This window comes from Scyliorhinus torazame, chromosome 4, assembly GCF_047496885.1.
Source record: "Scyliorhinus torazame isolate Kashiwa2021f chromosome 4, sScyTor2.1, whole genome shotgun sequence".
In the NCBI taxonomy this organism is placed as follows: Eukaryota; Metazoa; Chordata; class Chondrichthyes; order Carcharhiniformes; family Scyliorhinidae; genus Scyliorhinus; species Scyliorhinus torazame.
This window is the reverse complement of record NC_092710.1, coordinates 267,339,424-267,361,457: the sequence shown is the minus strand read 5'-3', so window position 1 is coordinate 267,361,457 and position 22,034 is coordinate 267,339,424. Positions and strand designations below refer to the sequence as shown.

At 46.3% G+C, this 22,034-nt stretch overlaps 1 protein-coding gene across 1 annotated transcript in view; it reads left to right on the top strand.

Annotated features, from left to right (window-relative positions):
- The first annotated feature begins 635 nt into the window (after nt 1–635).
- Nucleotides 636–22,034, top strand: part of ankrd6b (ankyrin repeat domain 6b) — a 334,311-nt gene continuing 312,912 nt past the window's right edge. Inside the window, exon 1 of the mRNA XM_072499767.1 lies at nt 636–707. The gene's annotated coding sequence lies outside the window, so the exon portion shown is untranslated. The remainder of the gene's footprint in view (nt 708–22,034) is intronic.

Sequence of the window (22,034 nt, the reverse complement as noted above, 5' to 3'; positions counted from 1 at the left end):
TGATCCTTGAACTCTCTCGTTCTCCCAAACAACATCCAAATGAAATAGATCTATCAGTCAAGATCAGCTTGTAGTTATCACACACAGGAAGATAACCAAGTCTGGGAAATGTCCTTTTCTGGTCCAGCGCAGATGTTTAAGTTCCCTTTATGCCTTGTATCTAAGACTTTCGAGGCTATTCGGAGTAAATCTTGGCCTCCAGGCTGCAAGCTAGAATCTGGTTTGTCTGCTCATGAGGCTGCTAGGTGTCAACTGGCCTGTCTTGCTTCTGAGTGTCCTGGCAATTGTGCCTTTGTTTCCCTTTGATTCTGCTTTCTGTGTATTTGGCTGTCTGCCCTCAAAATCCTTGACTCTAGAAATTAGCATGTGTATGTCTCCCAGTTGTCTGGATAATCTGTTTCTACTGATAGGAGATTCACACATCAATTTATCTGCTAATCTCATTATTGGACACATCCCATCCTGCCTTTTGTAGGCTAGCTACTGCTGTTGCTAGGCACATTTCTTCCTGTTACTTCTGCATTGTAAATTCTACGATTCTTTGATTCTATAATTGTATAATTCTATGATTCCTGGGCATATATCCTATTATGTCTCATTAAATGTTTTGTTATTTCCCTGGGGGTGCAGGTTGCCCGAGATTGGAGGAGGCTCCGTAGGTACAACACTTCCAGTTTGGTGGGGAGAGTGAAAGCTGATCTGGCAAGGTGAGATAGTCTCCCTCTGTCACTGGCGGGTCGGATATCGGCGGTTAAAATTAATGTGCTGCCACGATTCCTGTTTATTTTTCAATGCCTGCCGATTTTCCTGCCAAAGGCAGAGAGATTGAAGGGATGATTACCTCGTTCATATGGGGAGGGAAGGTAGCCAGAATTAAAAAGGTGCTACTGCAGAGTGGAAGGCAGGCAGGGGCTTTGGGTCTTCCGAACCTGATGTGTTATAACTGGGCGGTGAATGTGGAGAAGGTACGGAGCTGGGCCAGATGGGTTGACTCCCAATGGGTCAGAATGGAAAAGAGTTTGGGTATAGGGGGTCGGGATTGAAGGTGCTGCTCCCGACGGCCCCGGGGAGATACTCAGGGAGTCTGGTAGTAATAGTTTCGTTGAGAATTTGGAGGCAGTTTCAACAGCACTTCGGGTTGGGGGCAATGTCAAGGGAAATGCCAATTCAGGGGAACCATAGATTTGAGCCAGGGAAGTGGGATGGAAATTTTCGGAGATGGGGGAGGAGAAAGGAATTAGAACACTAAGATTTATTTCTTGGGGGTCGTTTTGCAGGATTGAAGGAGCTGGGAGCAAAGTATGGGCTGGAGCATGGGGGAAATATTTATATACATGCAGGTTTGAGACTTTGCCAGAAAGGAGATAGAGAGCTTCCACATTGCTGGAGGAGGTGCTAACGACAGGGGGACTGGAGAAGTATCGGCGGTTTACGGGCTATTTTGGAGGAGAAAAAAGCACCAGTAGAAGGGATCAGGCAAAGTGAGAGGAAGAGTTGGGAGAGGGTATGGAAGAAGGGTTCTGGTGTGAGGTGCTCCGGAGAGTGAATGCCTCCACCTCGTGTGCGAGGTTGGGGCTGATACAGCGGAAGGTGGTGTGTAGAGCGCACCATACAAGGGCGAGGATGAGCCGGCTCTTTGAGGGGGTAGAAGATGTGTGTGAATGTTGCGGGGGAGGCCCCGCAAACCACGTCCATATGTTTTAGTCCTGTCCAAAGCTGGAGAATTACTGGAAGGAGGTATTCATGGTAATCTCTAAAGTGGTGCACGTGAAACTGGACCCGGGCCCTCGGGAGGCCATATTCGGGGTGTCGGACCAGCTGGGGTTGGAAACGGATGCGGAAGCAGATGTTGTAGCCTTCGCCTCGTTGATCGCCCGAAGGCGGATCCTGTTAGGGTGGAGATCAACCTCTCCACCCTGTGCCTTGGCGTGGTGGGGGTACCTGCTGGAATTCTTAACGCTTGAAAAGGTCAAATTTGAACTGAGGAGAAGGATTGGAGGGGTTCTACAATTCATGGGCATTATTCATTGTGCACTTTCGAGAATTGGATCACATCGAACATTAGGGGGGTTGAGGGTTGGGAGGAGGGGGAATGTGTGTGTTAATGGTGACTATGGGTGATTCCTGATTCCTTTTTGTTGTTTGTTTATGTTAACATGCGGGCCAATGTCTGGGGTTTGGTTGGAGGATGGGATCGTTGTTATTGATATGGGAACTGACATTACATTTGTTACTGAGTATTGTTTATTGTTGGGTGTAAATTTGGGAGAAAATGTGAAAAAGGTGGAGAATAAAAAAACATTTTTGTTACTGCTTTTACTAGGCACATCCATGACCAATGCCGGGTCCCTTGATCTGTCTATGAGTGCCTTTGAATGAGGCACCCCACCTGGCAATTAAACAGGGTTTAATTTAAAGGCTTCCTGAATGGTAAGCCCCCATCTGCCGCTGGGTAAATATCAGTAGTGGCAAACTGAGGCCCTTAAACGGGCCCTCAATTGACAGCCGAGCATGAAGGGCGGTCATGGGCCTTCCCGCCACTGACTTATTTGGGGCAGTTGCAGTAAGGTGATTGGTTCCACACTGCTACCCTCCCGCTTAGTTAAATGCCCCCTGCCACCAAACGCATTTGGTAGAGTATTGAATTCCATGATTCCTGCGTGGATTTGTGATCATTATTATCATAGAATTTACAGTGCCATTCGGCCCATCGAGTCTGCACCTGCTCTCTGAAAGAGCACCCTACCCAAGGTCAACACCTCCACCCTATCCCCATAACCCAGTAACCCCACCCAGCACTAAGGGCAATTTTGGACACGAGGGGCAATTTAGCATGGCCAACCCACCTAACCTGCACATCTTTGGACTGTGGGAGGAAACCGGAGCACCCGGAGGAAACCCACGCACACACGGAGAGGATGTGCAGACTCCGCACAGACAGTGACCCAAGCCGGAATCGAACTTGGGACCCTGGAGCTGTGAAGCAATTGTGCTATCCACAATGCTACCATGCTGCCCATGGCAAAGTCTCAGAAATAATCTTCTTTGTGCTGCTCAGATACCCAGTTGACCAAGTAGATTTACACCTGCTCTGTTTAAATTGTGGAGTTTCAGCAATAATGTATGGCACAGGAATTTAAGTCAGAAGCCCAGTTCCTTGGCTTGTTTGTCGAATCACATCTGTTCAGATCCATTTAAATAGTACAAATGAAGAAGAAATAAATGCAAATGCTGGAACTCTGGAACCAGAATGTAAAGTAAAAAGACTGGAAACTCTGGAGCGAACAATTAATGTTTTCACATGTCTCCACCTGAAATGTTAACTTGGCTTTCACTCCATTTAAAACAGTGGCTGTATAAGTTTACCTGAAACCTTCCACAGGAACATTATTAACTGGATAAACAGGATCCTGCAACAATGGTGAGATTGTCATCTTATTCCCTGAGGCAGCATTCACCTCCCATGTAAATCACTGAAACTCTTATCATAATAAAGTTATAATGAACCGTGTCACTACAAAGCGTGTATTTGCATCTGTTTACAACAAACTTAGTTCCAAAGTTAACAGTTATGTGGGCGGCACTGTAGCACAGTGGTTAGCACTGTTGCTTCACAGCACCAGGGACCAGGGTTCGATTCCCAGCTTGTGTCACTGTCTGTGTGGAGTCTGCACTTTCTTCCCGTGCCTGTGTGGGTTTCCTCCGCGTGCTCCGGTTTCCTCCCACAAGTCCTGAAAGACGTGCTTCTTGGGTGAATTTGACATTCTGAATTTTCCCTCCGTGTACCCGAATAGGCGCCGGAGTATGGCGAATAGGGGATTTTCTTAGTAACTTCTTTGCAGTGTAAATGTAAGCCTATTTGTGACACTAATAAAGATTATTATTAATAAGGAGCCAATCAAACCAGATTTTCTTGAGTCAAAGTTTCAGTTACTAAAACCGGGGAAATTAACAAAATGTACTTAGCGTGTCCTTGAGGGGTTGATTGTTGAACATTGCAGTCATTTGAAGTTAGCTGGTTTCCTTTAGAATCGTTAACATAGATTGGACATTCTGAATTCTCCCTCAGTATACCCGAACAGGCGTCGGAATGTGGCGACTAGGGGCTTTTCACAGTAACTTCATTGCAGTGTTAATGTATGCCTACTTGTGACAATAATGATTATTATTATAACATTAGGGGTGGCATGTTGGTGCAGTGGTTAGCACTGCTGCCTCATGGTGCCGAGGACCCGGCTTCAATCCTGGCCCTGGGTCACTGTCCGTGTGGCGTTTGCACATTCTCCCTGTGTCTGCGTGGGCTTCGCCCCCACAACCCAAAGATGTCCAGGGTAGTTGGATTGGCCACGTTAAATTTCCCTTTATTTAAAAATATTTTTTTAAAAAGAATCGTTAACTTTAAGTTCAGGTAACTGCACCTCGCTTGAGTCAATTTGTAGTTTCAGAGAGAGAGCGATTCCTTACTGATCCATTCTGAAGTATTTCCAGATGAATTTGATTTTTCTCTCTGGCAAAATCAATTCCTAAACCTCCTGTCTGTATATTCAAGGAAAACAATTAATTAAAGTGTCTTGCAAGGCTCCTTAAGCAGAACATTTCAGACCCACAACCACTACGACTTAGAAGGACAAGAGCACAAGTACCTGGGAGCACCACCTGGACGTTCCCCTCCAACTTACTCAGCATCCTGACTTGGAAATATTTTGTCATTCCTACACTGTCGCTGGGTCAAAATCCTGGAGCTCCCTCCCTAACATCATTATGGGTGTACCTACACCTCAGGGACTGCAACGGTTCACCAACACCTTTACCGGGCAACTAGGCAAGGGCAATAAATGTTGGCCCAGCCAGTGATGCCAACATCCCATAAATGAATTTAAAGAAAGTCGTTGTTGCTGCATTTTAGATTTTTCATCTCAGAAACTTTTCACACATTTCAAGTTTTGAATGTCTGCTGGATATTAATTTTTCATCATCTAGGCAGAATTACAGTTGATTAAAGTCCAGCATTTGCATTTTTAATACCTCCTTTTCAAGGATTATTTTCTGAAGTAGACTTTGACACCACGGTGTGCAATTCCATGAGCAACATTCCACTGGTGCAATCCATATAGTAACTTTCCATAAAAGATCAACTTACAATTCCAGACATCAGGTGACTCATGGCAGCCATTTTTGACCACTGCCTTCTCTTGTACTTTTTTTAAGAAAACAAATTATCTTCTAAACTTATTAGTTTGCTTTTGGTTAGGTGGTGAGGGTAGATTAAGGGATTGAGGTGTTTGGTTTAATCTCATTTTCTTGGGTCATTGAGGCCTGGCATGCCAAGCAGTCTCTGCGTACTATATTGTTTGGATTGTAGAAGAAAGTCTAAAATGCGGCATGATTTGTTTTGCAATTCTTGTTCGGTGTGGCAAGGGTAGGATGTGGTAATTTTCTGTCATTACAGTTTTTGTAAACTTGCCGCCCTCAGCGCCCAAAAATGCATCTTACGTCGTCCGCCGACATAGCTGCATTGCATACTGGAAGTGCCTCTTTATCTATTTTTAAGTTTTCCAATATCTTTCATGCTCCTTTACTGTGACATTGGCAGTAACCTCCTTTTTCATGGGACAGGATTTAATGTTGTGTCGGGATTCCCATCAGCCCCTCGCCGTGAGTGCGACCCTTATTGGCCTTCACCCTTGAATATTATCAGTCAATCAGATGACTTGCTGCTCTCTGGTCCCAGCAACACCACCAGAATGGTGGCCAATTCCCTGGTGAGGGGATGTGTGCGTGGGGCCTGGGTACACAAGTCATGGGAGGAGGGGAAATCTGGGGAGGACCAGAACTTTGGGGGGAGCGGGGGGGGTTGATTTTGGTATATCTCACTCAGCCACATTTTCCCATCGTCTTGACAGTGAATGAAGGGATTGAGGTGTCCTGGGGTGATTCAGACCTGGGATGGCAAGAAGGCTCTATGTTCTATATATTCTGATGGGCCCAGGAATGGCCTTAAAGGTCGACTCCCCATCGCCACCAATAGCCCAAGGAATGAGAGCTGGAAGGCCTCAGACTTGGCTCTGGGTTCCACCTGTTGCAGGAAAAATTGCGGCAGGGCAGGAAGAGGTCATTAAGTGACTATTAACTAGGCCAAATGCAGGCTGGCACCTTTCGCCACACATTCAATTGCAGTTGGGGGGCAGGTGTGGGACTGGGAGGGTAGTTGAAGGAGCAGACAGGCATTCATTTAGCAGACAGGCTGCCACTCAAAGCATGCAACACCATTTCTATAACATCAGATTCAACAACAACAATTAGCAGCTGGCTGAAAGTTTCCATTCGGATGAATGCTCCCTTCCTATTATTAATGCTCCTTTTTATCCATAAAGAAGTGCTTGGCTCTGTTCCAGGTAATTCAGCCAAGATTGGGAGCTGACTACATGGGAAATCCCAACTACAAATTTAACAACTGCACTGGTTGCTCTGTACACTGAACTTCTGTGATACCCACAAAACTATTTACTTTATTCCCTGTCTTGCTTGTGGAGGGAAAGAATGTTAATCCTCCTGGCGCTGCAGCCAGCACTGTCAAACCCTAAGTGAACACTTCATTAATGTTGATTTACACCCATATGCATCAAATTGTGAATTGAATTTCTAATTTAAACTAAATTTAATTTAACATCAACTAAAGTGCGATAAATTGCACAGTGATGCATGTAGGACATGGTGGTAGAAACTGTGGTGTTGGGTTCTCTGGTGCACAGATGAGCCAACACAGTTGTATGTGGTACAACTCTATTTTATTTTAACTCTTATATACAGTTCGTTCTGGATACTCTGCACGTGCTGTCTCCCTGAGTGTGTCGTGTAGCAGGTCTGTCCTGGTCCTCGTCTCCAGCTAATACTGACCACCAGGTGTCGTGTTTGTGCTTTTATATCTTTCTGTCATTGGTTGTGGTGTTGTGTGTTCTGATTTGTCTGTTGGTGTGTCTATCATGATGTGTGTGTTTGAATATCATGACATCCCCCCCTTTTTACAAAGATATGTGCCTACGTGGTTATAAATATAATCGTGTCGTGAGTGCATCTAAGAGTGTGTGTGTGTGTTGTGTACAGCGTGTGTATATGACGTAACTATTTACATGGGGCGATGTCGGGTGCGTCACACTAACAAGGTTGTACCATAACAAAACATGAATGCGAGAAAAAAACCAACTTGAACAGTGGTCCGGTCAGACGATATCTGGAACGATAAACAACAACAGGTTATAATACAGAAGTGTTTGACTTTTTGAACGTATGAACAGCGTTATAAGTCCAGTCTAATGGGTGACCGCCTCAAGAATAGGCTGGTCCTCAAGCCGGTTCAGCTGTGGAGATTTGGGTTCACACTGGTTCACCTTGGACTGTTGGAGGTGATGCTGCTGCCGAAGTCTCTACTTTTCCATTTGTTGTACTTCGTGCAGTGCTTGGTTTTTCATTCGTGCAAATATAACATTCAACATCTTTGTTAGTGTTGCCTTGGCTATGGTTTGGTTCTGGTGGCGATGGAAGGGGCATAATCCGTGGCATCTCCCCGAAGTCATCCTTGGGAACCAGTGGAGGATCCGGCGTGTGCGTACCGTTCAGTTGCGAGCGTGGAAGGCGGCGCAAAGCTCGCTGATTGCGCCTACGCACCAATCCATCCGCCCTGCATGCCAGGAACAAGGTGGAGTCTTTTTTCTTTTTATGTTTGTGGTGGACGGCATCTTGTAGCCGATGGGTCGTTGCCATCGAAGAAGCACCATCACTAATATCATGCAAGGCGATGACTGTGCCAGATGTGGAAGTTGGCCGAGACCGTGCACGCTGGTTCCGGCCACCTGTTGTGCCGGAAGGGCGACTCCGCAGAGAAACGTCGAAGCATGTCGCCTTGGAGAGAGAATTGTTGCTCGCATCAACGTCTGGCGATGGCGCGAATTGGTGTGTCCGTCTTGGACCGCCGGTGCTGGTCGCCACTGCCGACCCAGTGGGACTGCCACGCGATCCATTCCCTGTCGCCGTGGCATCCGCCGTCACCCTGAGTGTGCCATCACCGAGGCCGCGACACCGCCCGTCCGGAGCAAGGTCTGGCGTGCGCGAATCAGAGTCGGCGCTTGGCTGCTCCCCATCTGGAGTCCGGTCTGCCTTCCGTCGATGCTCCCCGTCCGGAGTCCCAACAGGTTCACTGGAGGCAGCCGAGATTCCCTGAAGCTGCACTTCTGGAGTCGGAACATGCAGCAATGCACCGACCAGTGGAGAGGCTCGAGCCATCAAGGGTGGAAGCGGTGCGCCGCCACCGCAGTCGTCAGTGGTCCCACCGTGATCGTCGAGTGCCTTGGTACGCACTAGGCGAGGTCTGTCACCTTGCACCTTTTGCATGGGAAGTGGGATGCTGTCGTCACTCGTCTCACATCCCGTGGATAGATCCTCATTAGCAGCTTGCTGTTCACTAGGGTTGGGTAAATTGTCAGAGTTTTCATCTGGTGGTGCACACCATGTCGGTGGACTGTTATTGTCTTGCCGTTGTCCTTCATTTGGGCTTTTCTTCTTTGGAATTTTAAATCTTCCCCCAGACATTGCAGAACCTTGTTTATTACCCCCAAATTCTCCCATATGTATGGTCTCGAATATAGGATCCAATGTTTCTATCGACATTGTACTATTTTCCAAAGAACATTCCGTTTCACTTTTCTTCTCCGGTACCTCATATGTATCTTTGTCTAATGTACATGCCTTCATGGTCTCTGGGTCTGATTTTGCTGGGACTGGCATGGTCACAGTCTCTCTTTTACTGTTCTCAATTGCCCACATTTTACTCCCCATACATAACTGCTTAATCACTGGGGTTAGTGTGGTACAATGGATAATCGGGTCGACCTTATCTGCATCTTCACCATTAGTGGAAAGCACACTTGGTTCATTTGAAACTGCTGCGGGTTTTAAATTCGTTATCTGGCTACTCGATGTCGGTGTCCTCGGGATTCTTGCTCCAATGTTCTGCTCATTTATCAGTGGAGTGTGTATAGGTTCAATGCAATTAATGTTCCCCTCAAAGTTTGAAGAGTCATTACTGACTAACTGCTGGTCACCGCAGTTGGGACTTTGCGGCGTTGTGTTGAAGGGAGACATTTGTCCCTGCTGTAGATATGATTCAGGTTGTGTTATTTCCATTACCTGAGGATCAATGTCTTGTCCATTTTTTCGATCCGTACTAAAACACTGGCAATTCTCAGTCTGCTCCTTGCAAGTTAAACATTCAATTAATTTCTTTAGCAAATCCTCAGCATCCTTCTGTGACCGTGCAGCATTATTAATCTCTGTTCGGCTATAATGATCCTGAAGGTCAGCGCATAAACCTTTTTTCTTCGGGCTTGGAAGAGGCGATTCCTTTGGCTTGTCTTCAGTTGGGCTGGAACAGTCTTCAGCGCTGTGCCCTTCATTGTAGCATGAGAGACCGTCATGGTCATGCTGCTGTATAGTGGAGCATGGTAGGCTGTTATAGCCTTCTTGCTGTTCACGTGAGCATGGCAGACTTGCATCGTCTGCCGCTGGTTGGTCAGGAGAGGTTGCTAGACCCTCATGGTCTTGTTCCTGCAAGGACCGCACATTGGACTCTTGCGTTGCTTCTATCGTGGAGGCTGTCCACGAGCTCTCTCGGGAGGCTTGTGACACTGGAGTCACTTCTTGTTCGTGCAAGGACTGCGCTCTGGAGTCTTGCGTTTCTGCAATTGTGGAGTCTGTCCACGAGCTTGCTGTGGAGGCTTGTGACTCTGGAGTCACTTCTGGTTCATGCGAGGACTGCGCTCTGGAGTCTTGCATGTCTTCTTTCATAGAGTCGGGAACGTTGAGCGGGACGTGGACCACGCTCTGTGTGGCAGCAGGGCGCTCTCCGTGTGCTTGCACCGCACCCTGTCTGTTAATGTCAGGTTGCAGCATCATCCGGTACTGATAAGTTGGGACGTCATATCTGCTGGGTTGAAGATCCTCAAATCCGAAAAATGAATCCGCATCTGCGTCGGATTCCATGTGGGGGCCGCCAATGTGCAACACGAAAGGTTCGTCCGAGTCATAGTCGTATAGGACCACGGAGCTATCATTGGGCTCGCGAGGTCCGGAAACACTGTAAAGATCGTCATCGAAGTATTCGAGTTCGGAATCATCGGCTTGTGCGTAGGTAACTGCTTGTCGGAGGGTTCTTCGGAGGTTAAATTCATCTCCTGGGTCAATTTGCGGCAATGTGCTGCCATTCCAGGTGAGGGAAGGTTGTTTTACAGCTTTAACAGATTTTTGTTTTTTTGATTTGGGACGTTTCCCTTTTAAATTGGTGCGGTCTGGGGCCTCTGACTTCTGACGCTCGGTATGTAGCACGTAGGAAGCGACTGCGCATGCTCAGATCGCTGTTCCTTTACCGATGGCCGTTTTCTTGACTGCGCATGCGCAGCATCTCGCGCATGCGCAAACGATACTTCCGGTTCTGCGCACTGCTCGCGCAACTGTGCTAGCGTGATACCTTTAGCAAGATGGCCGCCGACCTCGACCCAGCCCTCTCTCAGGCCCGGGATTTCGGCCTCTGGGAATTCGGGCTCCGGGATCCCGGCCACTAGGTGAGTACTGCCGCTTTTCTTACCTTTACTTGCCGATTGGATTGCGTTTTCTTCACAGTACTTGGAGAATTTGTCCAGGACTGCCTGGTAATCGTACCTTTGCTGCCTCCTGAAGAACCTGAACCTTGTGAATATTTCTCTTGCCCTTGCACCGGTGATGGTGAGGAGAAATTCAATTTTTTCGCTATCATCCAGGTCTTGGAGTTCAGCTGCCACCAGGAACAATTCGAACACTTGCCGGAATCGCCGCCAGTTTTCGTGGAGATCGCCGTGGCACTGGAGCGGCTGTGGAACCGGGAGCTCTATCATTTTGCCTGGGCACTGCTGGTTGTCTGTGTACACTGAGGTATGCCGGCAGGTATCGATCCACTCCTGTACCATGTGGTGTTGGGTGCTCTGGTGCACAGATGAGCCAACACAGTTGTATGTGGTACAACTCTATTTTATTTTAACTCTTATATACAGTTCGTTCTGGATACTCTGCACGTGCTGTCTCCATGAGTGTGTCGTGTAGCAGGTCTGTCCTGGTCCTCGTCTCCAGCTAATACTGACCACCAGGTGTCGTGTTTGTGCTTTTATATCTTTCTGTCATTGGTTGTGGTGTTGTGTGTTCTGATTTGTCTGTTGGTGTGTCTATCATGATGTGTGTGTTTGAATATCATGACCGAAACCACCCTAAACTATGCTCAAAGAAAAATGCCATCCCCCTCCTTTGAAGTGGGTTCAGAGGCAGGGTAGACATTTGAACTGACGGGAGAGTGCTGAATGAGGACCCTCGCACCATTATTTTGGTTGGCATGGTGACACAGTGGTTAGCTGTGTCTTCAGTGCTGCTTCACAGTGCCAGGGACACGGGTGGGTGCTCATTCAGAGGGTGGGTGAAGACTCGCTGGGCTGAATGGCCTTCTTTCTTCACGCAGAGATTCTATAATTAAGTCTGGGTGGGAATGCCTCCAGTTTTAGTGGCAGTAGTTTTGGGCTCTCAATACAAACTATTATTGTGCTATAATTCCCCATTTTAGAAGCTGACGGCTCCAAATCAAGTTAAATTTAAATGCTAAAGCCGTACAAAGTTTGTTTGATTTTTGAACTGGATGGCATAATGCCTGAGTAACCGTTTTCCATTCGCAGCAATAACTCAAAGGATTTGTTCCAAATTGGCTGATCAACTCAGCCAAGCCACACACAAAGCAAAAGTCTTAAACATGTCACTGCCAAATTCTATAACTATTCCCCCAATTGTTACACCATTTTGTATGGAAAGGAAGACTTTCAAAACGCTTTACCACAACTGTGAACATCTGATTTTTTTGTTCTGTTGGTAAAGGTGGTAGGTAGCCATTTCTGCACAGAAAGACCCCATAAACATCAGAGAAAAGAATGACCATTAATCCATTTTGTTTTGGTAGGGATTGGCTGAGGAGAACATGTGTCCAAGACCTTTTAGAAATCTACGATTTTGTTTGAGTAGCAGAATGGAATCTCTAATTTTCAATTGACCAAAAGATGAGATTTTGGAAAGGGCAACATTTGTGACAATGCAATATTTCTTAGTGAAATTGTGACAATTGAAATGTATGGGCCAGAGAGATCCAGGTTAATTTTTTTGGTCTGCGCGAAGTTATTTGATTCACCAGAGTTTCACCTCTGATTCACTATGCAGCTGCTTCAAATGTGAGCGTGTGAGAGCATGCGCAAGCTGTATGTCTGCATGTGCCCGTGTGAAACAAGTGGGACTTTGAGGGCCTCTATTTGACGTTACTGCTGATACTCTCTTAGCACACACACGCATACTGGAAGGTTGCCAGGATTCATGGTGCCATATACAAGAAAGGGCAAGGAGAGGAAGAAAATGACTAAGTTAAACAGACAAATTAACAAAATGATTTTCTGCGTATGGTTAAAAAGTTCAGTGGAAGAAAAAGCTTAATGTGAACTATACAATTACAGAATTAGAGTAAAAGACAAAAAGTCAAATGACAGTTGGAAAAGGTTACTGTATGATGAAATGCTGGATTCTTTCAGAATCAGTCATTGCAGATTGTTTTTATTTTAAAGTTGACTTCTGCATTATAACTTTGTTGATTTATGCAATTCAGTTAGGGTTTAATGAAAACGTTATTTATTGTTGCTTGGTTTCCTGCAACAGGTCCTGACACAGTTAATGAATGCAAACGTCTGGGCTGCTATCATGGCCATTCAGTCCTGCTGCCCTTCTATCTTTCAATAAGAACACGCCCACATTTTGATATAAGGATAAGGTAATGATGGATGGATTAAAAAAAACTATGCGAATCAATGAAAAACTGTTCAATACATGGCAGAGCAGAAATATTTTTAAGACAGCTATATACAATGTGGGCAGATTGACAAACGGCTTAAAACAGCTGCTACATTTCCCAAGGCATCTTAAAAGTTCGAAATCTCCCGACAACTTCAAATCAGCCCTGAATAAATACCTATACGACCATGGCCATTGCTTCGAGATTAAATAAAATAAATTCCTTTTTATCTTGGACTGCAGGAATTTTCTGTTATGATTTTATCTCTGTAATCTCCTCAACTCCAGCAATCCTCTGAAATGTTTGCTCTATTTTAATTCTTGTGCATTCCTGGTCATAAGGTGTGATTTTTCCAGTCCTGCCAACGAGTGGGATTTTCCAGTCCCACCAAAGTCAATGGACTTCTGTCAGGATTCGCGGTGTTGGGGCCAGAAAATCACGACCATGTTTGCTCCACCATGGGTGACAACACCTTCAATTGCCTAGGTCCCAATGTCTCGAATACTATTCCTTTGTCACTCTGCCTCTTTACCTGTGTTTTCCTCCTTTAGGATAATTCTTTCTATGACTTTGACCAAGCCTTTGACAGAATGCCGGCATTTTTCTGGGGCTGTTAGCCCTCGCCAGGATTCCCGTTGGCAAGAGGCCTGAGTCTAGCCGGGCGTCAAACCCATCGCGGGTCTCCCGGCCTCCCCTGGCAAGATCAGGTCCTTGCCCAGAAATGGCGAGAGCCCAATCCAATCTCATTAGCATCCATTTCAATCTCATTAGCAAAATTGAAGTGGAATGCTGCGGCCTCCCGGAATGCCCTTGCATTCCCAGCTGGAGGACCTGCGGGTGCAAATTGCTATTGGTCCCTAAATGCAAGGATCAGGCGCCAGGAACACCGGGTTGGGGGGGGGGGGGGGAGCAAGGAGATGAGTACCCTCTCTTTGCTTACCTTCAGGGTGCTGAGCAGAGTCCTTCAGAGGTTTGGGCGGGGGCGGGGGGAGCTCGGGTAGAGGGTTGTATGACAAGTTCCATCTTGCAAGTCCTCCAGCCTTGAAAACCATAATAATAATAATAACCGCTTATTGTCACAAGTAGGCTTCAATGAAGTTACTGTGAAAAGCCCCGAGTTGCCACATTCCGGGCCTGTTCGGGTAGGCTGGTACGGTAATTGAACCCGCGCTGCTAGCATCGTTATGTATTACAAACCAGCGATTTAGCCCACTGTGCTAAACCAACCCCATTAGACTCTCTCCCAGCATGTCAATGTCAACGATCTGTCAGATGAAGGTAAATGTTTCTCTTTGTGTTGCAAATCTTAAAAGTTCTTTTTTCACATTAATTTTATTCCCCTTTAAGATTTTTGGGCCGGGGTTGCCCGGTGTGCGCGTTGGGGAGGTCTAGGGGTAGGGGGACCCTCTAAGAGTGAGTTCGCCCCCCCCCCCCTCCAATAGTGAGTTTGGGCTGGGGGAGGAGGTTGGAGATTGTTTTGGGGGCCTAGGAGAATGGACCACCATTTAAAAATGGTGTCCCGATCAGTCACTACAATGGGGAGTTCTGGCAAGTGGAGTTCCCCACTGTACAAAACGGGGCCTCGGCCTCGTATTCCCCTTTCAGGTCCCTTATTCAAGGTGATTAAATAGCGATGTGTTTCTCAGCACTGCAAGTACCAGGAAACACGTGGCGAAACGCACTCGCCAGGGGACTTTGTTCTCTTTTGGGAGAATCGCACCCATGGTTATTGCAGATGGGGGCTAGTGAAGATAGGGAGGTGAGCTTGAAATGTGGCCTAAACTGCTTCCAAACCCTCAGGGTGGAGACCAACACTGGATTCGAGGAAATTCTCACCAGGGAAAAGGCAACAGTGCAGTAACTGTCGCACAAAGGCTAGAAGCAGTGCAGGAGCTTGCTTCCATTTGAGCCTGCTCCGCCATTCATTATGATCATGGCTGATCATCAATTTCGATACACTAATCCTGCCTTCTCCCCCCCCCCCCCCCCCCCCCACCAGTCCCTTGATCTCTTTATCCCGAATAGCTATATCTAACTCCTTCTTGACATTAGGCAACTTTTTGTGGTAGTGAATTCCACAGATTCACCATTGGGTGAAGAAATTTCTCCTCGCCTCAGTCCTAAAAGGTTTATCCCTTATCCTCAAACTATGACCCCTAGTTCTGGACTCCCCCAGCATTGGGAACATTGTTTCTGAATCTACCCTTTCTAATCCTGTTAGAGTTTTATAAGTTTCTATGAGGTCCCATCTCACTCTTCTAAACTCCAATGAATATAATCCGAACCGACTTAGTCTCTCCTCGTATGACAGTCCTGCAGTCCCAGGAATCGGCCTGGCACACCTTCACTACATTTCCTCCATAGCAAGAACATCCGTCCTCTGATAAGGACACCAAAACTGCACACAATATTCCAGGTGTGGCCTCACTAATGCCTGATATAATAGCAGTAAAACACCCCTATTCGCTATGAAGGCCAACATGCCATTTGTCTTCTTTACTGCCTGCTGTATCTGCGCGCTTACTTTCAATGACGGACACCAAGGTCTCGCTGAGTATCCAACTCTTTCAATTTACACCCATTCAACTAATAATCTTCCTTCCTATTTTTGCTACTGAAGTGAATAACCTCACATTTATCCACATTATTCTGCATCTGCCATGCATGTGCCCACTCACTCATCCTGTCCAGATCCCGCTGAAGCATCTCTGCATCCTCCTCACAGCTCACCCTCCCACCCACCACCCAACTTTGTATCATCTGCAAATTTGGAGATAATACATTTAGTTCCCTTGTCCAAATCATTAATATATAATGTGAACAGTTAGGGTCCTAGCACAGATCCCTGCGGCAGCCCACTAGTCACTGCCTGCCAATCAGAAAAAGACACATTGATTCCAACTTTTTGCTTCCTGCCTGCTCACCAGCTTTCTATCTCTGTTGGGTCTTTGACCTTCTTAAGAATCAAGGAGATAGTGCCTGTGCGAGGGTGGAGGGGCAACAAATTCTGGGATAAGGAGTTGTTAAAAATGTCAATATTTCAAGGCACCAACTGCTCCGCGATTTCATGTAGAATTCATTCGGAAGGCCGTCCGGACCAGCGGTTTTGCCAGTCTGCATCAAACCGATGCATTTTAATATTTCATCTGGGTTTTACTGAGATTCCAACTCACTGCTCCTCTCCACCTCCACAGCTGGGATGGATAGGCTGGCCAAAAAGTCAGTCATGACCGATCCAACCGCCGGATTCCGATCTATAATGATCACGATAGAACAATTCAAAAGCTGCATTAACATGAGGAGGGGCGGAAACAAGGCTACCGCTCGAATTGTGTATCTGTGTGATCTCCCAGGAGGCCGCCTGTCGTTTAAGCTGGTGAGCCAAAAGACGACTGGCCTTCTCCTTGTATTCATGCCCCTTGTACTTCACACCTGGCTCACTGCCCTGCCAGCCAACCATGGTTCGAACTGTGTTTGCAGCTTCTTTCTACTTGTCACCAACTCCGGGACAGAGCCAAGTTGAGCACTGGTGGTCCACCTCCAGAATGGAGGCCACCAGCTTCTGCTGCTCCACCCTCGCTGTCCTCACCAAATGCACTTTAAAGGAGATCACTTCCCCCTAAGGACCACCTTAAGGGCCTCTCCCAGCGTGGAAGGTGAGCTTGACTTGGTTTTGTTAAATTTTATAAAGTCCTCTATGGCAGTGGACAGGTGCTCACAAAATTTTCTATCCACGAATAGTGTTGTGTCTAACCTCCATGGCGGATGTTGGTTGGGGCCAGACTCCAGTGCCAAATCCACAAAGTGCGAGGCATGGTCCAAAATAACAATCGCTGAGTACTCAGCCGCCACCACTGAAGGGAGAAGAGGTCTATCTATAACAAAGACAGCAATCGCATAATATATTTGATGAGCATGTGATGAAAATGATTTTATTTTTATCACCTCCAAAGAATCACAAACAATAATGTGCCGTTAGGGTTGGCTGAGAACTGAACCCTTCATATTAATTAACATTGTTGCACACCTGACCCTACCATCAATACCCAAATGAAAGACCTGTCCTACCCACCCCTTTCGCAGCCTTGTCTGGTCTGACCCGCAAAGGGGTCCTTTACAAAAAGCCCACATCAGAGTTTAAGCTCTCAAGGTGAGCAAATACCCTCTTGATCTTTTCACTGGGCCATTCAAACCGCTAACGTGCCAGGTGACCAAATGAATTGGGGGTTTCCTACCCCTCTTCAGTCCGGAATCAACCATTTCCACCAAAAGAGATTACCCAAAGAATACTGAAAAGGTCCAGCAAACTGGACCACCCAAGATGGCGACTCACTTAAATCAGAAGACCAAGCAAAGAGAAATCTGTCAGCAAACTATCCCCATCATTCACGCCCTCCCCCTAATGCCATCACCCCTGAATACAACCACACACAAAAACAAATAGAGGAAAAGCAAACCAAAATACTAAAATCTACTACTAACAACCCTAAACAAAACAGGAACACTTAACTCATAATCTGAAAAATAAAAAAACTATAATTATGAGCTGCAGCCAATCCTTCAAAACTGTTCATGTTGGCTAACTCTTGGGTTAGCAGGGAGGCTTCCGACTGGGGATGAAAAAATTGGTTACATACAGAAATAATATCAAAGCTCCATAAACCTTGTGCTCCGACAAGTAGCTTTATATTATCGTAACAAACAGAACCCTAGACAGAACTAAACCCCAAATCTAAATAAAGCTCCTAAACATTCAATTTCAACCAGAACACCCACAAAACCCCCAAAAATGCAACAGTTCAACATACCCTTCATCAAATCCAAAAAGCTCAATTAAACCGTGCCCAACTTGTGTTCTTTTTAAAATAAAATTCCAGTTAAGGGGCAATATAGCAGGCCAATCCACCTACCCTGCACACCTTTGGGTTGTGGGGGTGAATCCCACGCAGACACACGGAGAATGTGCAAACTCCACACGCACAGTGACCCGGGGCCGGGATCAAACCCTCTGCGCCGTGATGCAGCGGTGCCAACCACTGCGCCACCATGCCGCCCTCAACCTGTATATTTTAATGAAAAAGTTTGCCTCTCCCGGCATGTCAAAGAAATAGTCTTTTCCTTCAAACGCTATTCTCCACCAAGCAGCGTAGACCAGACCGAACCGGACTGCACTTTTGTATACAAGGCGGTCTTGGCTCTATTAAACACAGCCCTCTTCTTCGCCAGCTCCGCACCAATGTCTTGATAGAACTTGATGGCATGGCCTTCCCATTTAAGTTCAAGGTGCTCCTTTCACCACCTCAGAACCCTCTCTTTCTCCTTGAAGTTGCACATTTCACTATTTCTGCACGCGGTGGATCCTCAGGACGGGGCCTCTGACAGAATGTGTGTTCAGCTTGGTCAAACTCGGGAGGGGATGTAAATCCACCTTCACCAGCCATCGTATTGAACATATCTGCAAAGTACACAGTGGGCAATGGGCCTGCCATCCTCTCCAGCAACCCAACAATTTGAATATTTTGCCCCCGGAATTTTAAAAACAAATTTAGAGTACCAATTACTTTTTTTCCAGTTAAGGGACAATTTAGCGTGGCTAATCCACCTACCCTGCATATCTTTGCATTGTGGGGTTAAGACCCTCGCAGACACTGGGAGAATATGCAAACTCCACACGGACAGTGACTCGGAGCCAGGATTGAACCCGAGTCCTTGGCACCGGGAGACAGCAATGCTACCCCGGACAGATTCTCTAGATCACTCACCTTGGCCTTCAGTGACTTGTTCGCTTCGGCCACCGAAGATGGCTCAGATTCCAGAGAGGCAATCCGATCACTGTGGCTTGAAAGAGCCACTTCCACATCTTTTTTTCATGGCTCCATTGGTTTCCACGGTTTGACTGTTTTCCCCCAGAGCCTCTTGAATGGGGGCCAAGGCCACTTCCATTGATTTCCAAATATCCTCCGACACAATTTGTTGGTGCTTTTGGAACTCCTTCGCTGAGGCACTCGAAAGCACCTCCGCCGTTAGTGGCCGGAGCACGAGAGGCCGACTCCACCATTTTGCCTGCCGGTGACCTGTGAGAGTCCTAAGACTCTGTCGACGAACTTCTGCCTTCCTCCTTTTGTCCCATGACTTTTTTGGGCATTTCTGTCAAGCAGGATCCTTATTGCATTCACTCCCTGGGTTTTCAAAAGATAACCAACCGCCTGTGGTTCGAAGAAAAAGGGGCAAAAAGTACAGTACTGCAGCAGGAGCTCACTCGTGTGCATCATCCCCCGACATTATATCACCGGAAGTACCGTCAGCTCCTTTTAATTTGAATTTTAAAATTTAGTTTTGTTGATTTTATATGGGATATTGAAGCAGTTCTGGGCAGTAGAGTAGTGCAATCTGAACTTGTGTTCCCTTTGTGTGGAGGGAAAACCTATCAAATACTACACTCCTGAATGCTTCACCCGATGCCGGTGTCTATTTATTAACAGTGTGTACCTTGTGTTGCCCTATTATGTATTTTCTTTTCATGTACTAAATGATCTGTTTGAGCTGCACGCAGAAAAATACTTTTCACTAAACCTCGGTACACGTGGCGATTAAACCCATCCAATCCAAATAACTCTCAACAGAGTTATTGAAATTTTAAAATATTAACAGTCCATGGCTGAAATTCTCCAGCTTCTCATTGGTGGCGGGATTCTCTGAACCCACCGGCAGTGCACCCCCGCAGCATGGGGCGGCTTCAATGGAAATTCCCATAGACAGCGGCAGGCGCAGGGAACCCCGCTGTCAGCCAGCGGCGCGCTTGCGAGAAACACACAGCTGGGAGGCCGGAGACTCCCACCCCACATGTTCACACGTGAAATTGTTACATGTTTACAGAGAAAATCTTTGCCGACAGCGAGTTCTCAGTCTTGCCTTTCTAAATGGCACAGTGTGGTACTGAGCCAGATAGAACAAGAGTTAGCTGATCTCAGCTGGTTGAAGAGGTGAGGCACATGATAGATTTGTATTAAATTTCCTGGGCTAAGGAAAGAAAACATTAATCAAGGATCCCATTGCTGTCTAGTGGCCCTACTGGAACATGTGGACTGTTAATATATCTGGGTTATTTAACTGTTTCAATAACTCTTTTGAACGGGTTTTTGATAGGTTTTCATTTTGCAAGGCATTTAAATAAAAACTACCAGAAATCAGAGCATTTAAGTCAATCCCAATAATCCAGCCCCCAAAATCATGTTTTGGCACATAGTCGACCCTCTCCCCCACCCTTTTCAGCCCCAACATGCTGAACTCACATTTGTATGTCCGTTTTACTTTTTCACCCCATCAATACATGTTTTACTTACAGGCACCTTCTAACTGGGCAGAAGGGATCAATCAGGTGATTAGGGCTTTGTTCTAAAGATGCACAAGAGTTTAACATAGGCCTTCTTTTTGAGTTGGATGCCTTGAGGTTTCAAAGTTGTGACCACCCATTCCGACCATTCATCTTTATGCTCGGCCTCTCAGTCCATCCCCATTTATGGAAATTTTTTTGAGGCCTCAAAGGTTAACTTGTACAACTGGCAACCACAGTGTTTTATGTCAAAGCCATCCTGTGCTAAGCAAAAAGATTTACTGTGATTTTTGACGATCCATTTGAGACCCTGCTACCTATTTCTTCACGCTTTGCACTGGCCCAGTTAATGTTAGAAGCGGACTTTGTTCAAAAGCCTGGTTCTTGTTATAAAAATGTACGTTTTTCAATTTTTGGAAAAACCAGATAGCTAAACCCCATTCACTGAGGGACTGAGATGTTTATGGGCGTGAGGGAAGATTGCATCTCCACTCTTCTGGGAATTAAAAAAATTAATTTAAAAAAATTAGAGTACCCAATTCATTTTTCCAATTAAGGGGCAATTTAGCGTGGCCAATCCACCTGCCCTGCACATCTTTGGGTTGTGTGGGCGAAACCCGTGCAAACTCCACACGGACAGTGATCCAGAGCCGGGATCGAACCTGGGACCTCGGCACCGTGCGGCAACAGGGCTAATCCACTGCGCCACTGTGCTGCCCCCACTCCTCTGGGAATTGTGTGTTGTGTGTATGTATGTGAAAAGTAAGAGTTTTCAGATTGTCCATGAGAAAGACATTCTTGAATTTAAGTGCTCACTCCTAATTTTCTGTGCTTGTTTTTGTTCTGAGTTTTAATTATCCTTTTTCCAATTCTAAATTTCAGTCAGTTACTTGGCATGTTCTTTATTCATGTTCTGTGCAAATATACAGTACAAAATGTTAGCTCATGAATGTTAGGCAGCGGGATTCTCCATTGGCGGGATCCTCCGCTTTGCCGGCGGCGCACCCACGCCTGCAGGTTTCCCGATGGTGTGAGATTGCCACAATGGGAAACCCCATTGGCTGGCTGCGGGAAGGGAGAATCCCACTGCCGGCAATGGCACGCCGCTCCACGCCAGAAAATACGCTGGCGGGATGGAGAATCCTGCCAGGATTTTCAATTTATCAAGGAGGCAGTGAGAGATAACAGGCTGCAGGGGCAAAATAAGTGCTGAAACAGCCAGCTGTTCAGGGAACTTTTCACTTGCAAGAGAATAATGCAGTTTTCCCTTGTTAAGACATGTTTTCGTAAAACATCTTGGAAATGCAGGCTTTTGATTTTATATTCTGTATTTTCCCCATCTTAATCAAAAATTGCAGGTATGAAAAATCGTCAGTGTGAAACCCTTACATAGATACATAGATAAAAGATAGGAGGAGGCCTTTTGGCCCTTCGAGACTGCTCTGCCATTTAGCACAATCATGGCTGATCATCCAACTCAATAGCCTAATCCTGCTTTCTCCCCATAGCCTTTGATCCCATTCTCGCCAAGTGCTATATCTAGCTGCCTCTTGAATATATTCAATGTTTCAGCATCAACTACTTCCTGCAGTAATGAATTCCACAGGCTTACCCCTCTTTGTGTGGAGAAATGTCTCCTCATCTCTGTCCGAAATGGTTTGTTTTGAATCCTCCAACTGTGACTCCTGGTTCTGGACACACCTACCATCGGGTGGTGCATCTACCCTGTCTAGTCCTGTTAGAATTTTATAAGCCTCTGAGATCCCCCTTCAATCTTCTAAATTCCAGCGAGAACAATCCTAACCT